Source organism: Antennarius striatus, chromosome 5 (genome assembly GCF_040054535.1).
Source record: "Antennarius striatus isolate MH-2024 chromosome 5, ASM4005453v1, whole genome shotgun sequence".
In the NCBI taxonomy this organism is placed as follows: Eukaryota; Metazoa; Chordata; class Actinopteri; order Lophiiformes; family Antennariidae; genus Antennarius; species Antennarius striatus.
The window spans coordinates 8,956,335-8,962,334 of record NC_090780.1 but is presented as its reverse complement, the minus strand read 5'-3'; positions in this window follow the sequence as shown (position 1 = coordinate 8,962,334).

The following is a 6,000-nucleotide window of genomic DNA, read 5'->3' as shown; positions in this document are numbered from 1 at the left end:
GTTAAAATTTGACTGACTCATAATATGGTCACTGAATGTTATCATTAGTTTGCAGCTTCAGGCATCTACGAAAGATCAGCAATTCAAGACCACATAGAATAAATCACTTGGATTTGGACTCATTTTTGACTAATTTCAGTTTTACTCTCAAAACAAATATTTTGACTTTTACAGGGCCAACAGAAAGGGTCCTGATGGCCCCGATTGTCCGTCCACCACTGTTTGCACTCAGTGATGAATACAGATTTTGTATCACTTGGATGCCATTTCTGATGGGGCAAATATGTGTCACAACCCTCTATACAGGGTGTCTTTGTGAGTGTATGTGCAGCTTAAGCCAGACTTGGCAGGGTAGGCTATGCATTCAATTAAAATTGCTCATTAATGCTTTGTTAGACAACACTCAAGCTAATCCTATCATATGGCAGGCAGAGATAAGGTTCATTTGCCTCTCTCTCTGCCTGTCTGGCAGTCTGCAGGGAAAAGATAAGCTATTGGTAGCCTTTTGTAAAGGTGAACAGAGGGAAAATCATGAACGCTCACGAATATTCTGATTCAGCATTGGTCATCTGGAGGAAAGAGGTTGAACGAAAAGTCTTGCAACATAGATTTTGTGTACTAGCCGCAAACATTCGAAAAATTCCTCCAGATTAAAGGATAGAAGACATTGTTTTATTGTCCAATTATTGAAGGGTTTTTTTCTTATATGAGGGGTGACACATGAAACTCCAAGAAGTAGCTCTTGAATATTGAATGATAAAATTATTTGGATAATGGTGTTTTGATTTACCTTCATAATTTACCTTTGATTTACCTTAATTTACCTTCATAAGGTAAATTAAACAAATTGCAAACATTGAGGTGAACCTTTGGGTATGAGTTTGTATATATATATGTATACATCTTATTATTTATTATTTTCATGTAATGGATATGTCAGTATCTGTGGCTGGGTTTTGTCTGTCATGATAGTATGCCTACGAATGCAGTGTCTCATTGCATCTTTCACACAATACGACTGTGGAAAAATACAACCTTGCAGCTATAAAGAGTATTTGTTCCTCTTCCTTGCCTTGTTGTGCTGCGCATGTCAGCATGTAGTGATTATGATGCGGTTGGAGAGTGTGCATGCTACTGAGAGCCTTGCCCAAGCTGGCAGGGAGAGAAAACAGATTACCATTTCCACAGCATGCGTATTTTTGGGGCCCTGGAGCAGACTTCAGAGTTGCTACTACCTCTGCTAGACTGCAGCTGTCAGAACTGTTTTGCTCATGTCTGCATCATAACTGCAGCTAACACTTCTGTATCTCCTGTATAGATGCGCAGACACAGGCTTATGTATTTGCATACTCACAAAGAGGCAAAGAAATCACATACAGGCACACACACCTTCATATATGCTCAAAAATATACAGTTATTAAAGTGACTAATGGTGTATGTGACATGAGGTAAAGTCACACTGTATCTCATTCTAAATTTCTCTCTGCTTTTCACTGTTTGAAATAAGTGAAATAAATTAATGGAAGTCCTAAAACAAGGAGATGCTAGTGAGCATCCAGCTAAGACAGACCTGACCCAGATCTGAGCGAACAAACTAGCAAATGTTAAGGGACGAAAAACACATTACATTTCCCCAGTATTTTGGTAAGGAGCTGTGTGGCATTATTTACAGTTTTTTTCAGTCGCTAACAAGCGTTTGTCCAAACAGCAGTCACATTTTCAAAACTCTTAACACAGACTCACATCTAGAAAGCACAATTGACCAAATGGTTAATTTTCTTCTCAAAAACACATTTTGTTAAATAAATACTAACTCTTCATTTCAAAATAAAATACATCTTTGTCTGTACACACACTTTACCAAAACACTGGATATTCGACTCAAAATGAAATTACTGTGTCAAACAATAATACATGCTTTCATTTCATAAGGTACATGCAGTCAATCAAAGTACACCAGGTTTCAAAATACTGGGTATTTTTGACATTTGAAAATTAGACTTTTATGTTTAAGTTTTACTGGTATTTGCCTGCAAAATGTACACAAAACGTCTTGGTTTGGAACTTTATGTCCACATGCAATTTTCACATTCAGAAGCATTCCAGTAAAGAGCAAATCCGTTTATTTCCTTTACAGTTTATTACAGGAGGTACAGTAAAAATACTGTTTACAATATGATAGAAAAGAAAAAAACTTACAGTGAGGAAAATAGTCATGAAACCCACAAGAGCATTCTGAACAAAAAAAACAACAACAGCAAAAGCCCGGAAGCAGGGGGAGGGAGGGGCTTACGTAAAAAACCACAAAATTACTGTCTCTACTCGCTACGATCTCTGATATCATCCACGGTGTTGCACCTGGGATAGAACCGCTTGGTACGCCGGATCCACCCTTAGTAATGATCTGTGTGTCAATGGGGGGGCAGTTACTCAGTGGTAGAGTGGGTCATCCAATGTTCCAAGACTGGCGGTTCGATTCCCCCTCCCACCCAAAAATACCTGGTGTGTGAGCTGACAGTGGGAGGTGTCAGCTCACCTCCGGAGCACTGCCGAGGCGCCCTTAAGCGAGGCGCCGTCACCCTTACAAGTTGCTCATTTGGGCTCACCGCAAAGGAGCTGCCCGCCACTCTACCCCCCCCCCCCCCGCCCCGGCATGCGTACAGGACACCTGTTTGTGTGAGTGTGTTTTCAGGGCCTGTACACACTGATATATATGTACGTATGAATTATTAACACTAAAGTGTGCCACTAATTTCCCTTTCAGGATTAATTGAGTATATAAAACAAAAAAATTATAAAAAATCAATCGTATGTTTATCAGCTGCGATATAATGTTTTTGAGCTGATGTCATTGCAGAAGCAGAGGTTTTTATACTGTAAGGTTTGGAATATTGTTGTTGCTATTGTGGGATATTGTGTGCTAACATTCGTAAATAATAAAAAAAACGATCCATAATTTTGTTGGGAGGTATAGCTTGTCTGTTAAGAAAATGAAAGCATTGTGGAAATATGTTCACTGACTGCATATTGTGTGAAAGCAACATGAAATGTGTGAATGGTATGGCCACAAAAGACCGATGCTGTTCTAATTGTGTTTAGAGTTTTGAAAATGTCACTACTGTTTGGACAGACGCTTGTTAGCGACTGAAAAAAGCTGTAGTGTACCTTGAACTAACCTATCAAGTACAAACACATAATTTCATATTTTATGTTGGGTAGGAATCAGTGTCCAATTTTTTTTTTGAAGAGATGTTATAATCAAGTCACCTTATCTCTAGCATGTGGCATTTCTGCATTCTTTAAGGAATGATGCTGTTAGAGCCACAACACCAGATAAGAATTCTATACATGATGTGTATTCCATGTGATTATGCTGATGAAATCCTATTAGCATCAACTGGAGTCCTGAGCTACTCTAACATGATATAATATTAGCTGTAATGTACGTATATCCAACACACTCTTCACATTCATGCAAGCATAGATTTAGGGCATCATCACCTCACAGTAAGAAGGCTCTGGGTTCGATTCCTGTCTGTGCAGTATTTGTATGTTCTCCCTGTGTCTACGTGGGTTCTCTCTGGGTTCTCTGGCTTCCTTGCACCTCCAAAAACATTAAGTTTAGGTGATTGATCACTCAAAATTGTCTGTAGGTTGTGTGTGTGTGTGTGTGTGTGTGTGTGTGTGTGTGTGTGTGTGTGTGTGTGTGTGTGTGTGTGTGTGTGTGTGTGTGTGTGTGTGTGTGTGTGTGTGTGTGTGTGTGTGTGTGTGTGTGTGTGTGTGTGGCTGCAGCATCTCCCTTGACTCACAGAGTGGAAACTGGGAGTTGAAACGTAGCTGAACACAAGACTTTTACGGTCATCTTGTCTTGGAGGAAATAAAGTTTTACAACAAAGTAACAACATACAGTAATATTTCTTTGAGAGAGAAGAGCTGTATTTATTTTTTTTATTTGTAGTCAAGATTTAAAAACTTAGAATAAAAACAATTCTCTCAGATTACCAGTAAGCATCAAGAATTTTTTTTGGAGTTTTTGAATTGCCGCTCTCTACTCTTTGCTAATATAAGAGAAAAAAAAATCTAATTCCTACTGCTATATTTATAGTAATATTTGTGGTGTTAACTGTTAGAAAGTTGTTTAATTTACTTCAGAATACGTAACAAAGCTCTCAGTTTCCCTATGTGTTCATGGTATTCCTGTTAATACCTTAATCTCTGTTGTATAAAAATAACTATTATTCTGGGGGCTGGCAACGTCAAAGGTTTGACAGAACATCTTTTGTTTATGTGACCATAGCCATAGCTACTGTTTGTTGGCCTGGCACTCAGTGCAGATGTCACAAGGATGTTGCTGCTGCAATTGTCTTTTTTGTCAGGAAGTCAATTAAGTTCACAGAGAACATCTTGAATGACGTTGATTGCCTCTTCATTCCCTGTCAGGGAAATTATTCCTGGGTCATGAGAGTTGCTAATTCTCTGAGGAATTATGGACTTGGTGTGATGAGTCAGATCTCTTAAATATTGTACATACCAGCATGGGGAGGCAGCACTTATAGAGTGTGATGCTCCCAATAGTAAAATCATTCAGCTTTTATACCTTTTCAACCCCATCCCAACAACAGACTTACATTTTACAACACTAGGATGTTCCACCACCTGCTTCCAGGAACATTTATCAATTTTGACCATTTTGTGGAAATGGCCCTTTTATGGTCATTAGCCTGCCTCTTACTGTCTGAATAACCTTCCAGCTCAAGCTGTTTTAAAATACCTTGTCAATTTCCACAGGCACACGGTCTCCCACAACTCTTATACAAAGATTTCTCTCACACCCCCCAGTGTAATCTGTGCATTAATTTAGCTTTAACTCAACATTGAAAAGGGCACTGTCATGTAAAACTATCACATTTTACAACACAGAAATCCTATTTGAAGAGCATTTTCATATCTTGCAATTCAACAACTCACATCCCTGTGACAAATAAGATTTTGGTTTTCTAAAAAAAATCTAAAAATTGAGAATATGACAGACATTATAATCTATAAGTCTTTATTTATTTTTGCAGATAACATATATTGCAATCATGCTTTTTCATATAACACCATCTAAAGACATTGATCATATTTTTACATAGAGTATTTTACATTGGGCCCAGAAACAGCTAAAAATATACAAAACAATATTCTCTGTCTAGACATTTCTATTTTATTGTTAATATTAATATTATCATCTTTATTACTCTATTCTTTTATTGTAATCATAATTGTACATTTGATAGATATGTGCTTTAACTCCCAAGATAATCTTATTGCAAAAAACAGCAAGTAATATCACAATTTTTGTTCAACATTAAGACAAATGAAAAGAAAAGTTGTACGGACATCCACAGATACATGTATTACACAGTCCAGTTTACAACATCATTCAAGAGAGAAAACTGCAGTATGGAAACTTTATACAAAATTCACGAAATCCTCTGTCATTGCACATTTTAATTCACATATCTGAGAAAAAAAAAAAACACAACAAAGAAAATAAATGGGACTGATTAAACCTGATTCCTGTCTTTTGTAGCTGCCACAGAACTATTTGTCTTCATAGTAATACAGTGATATCTGTGGTCTGTCAAGTCAGCTTCTACATCTATGCTTTCATATTGCCAAACAAACTTGATATGTACCAATAGGCTTTCCTTCATCCTTCAAAAGGAGTAGTTTGGGTGGTGTTGGGCTATGTAGCATCTGGCTATGTCCTGTCATTAACAGTGCTTTTTCCGGCTTTTTCTGTCCTGGTTTCCCTCATGTTACTTGCCATAGAGTATTAAGCCCTCCACATAATGAGTGATGACCTTCACAATTCATTTACACTGAAAAATCTATCTTACCAGTAGACATTGTTGTTCAATTCTAATCCACTCTTGAGTGTCCCAATTATGTGTGTGTTTGTGTGTGAAGGCACACACACATAGTTGTGTTTCAGTGTAAAATGGCAGTATTTG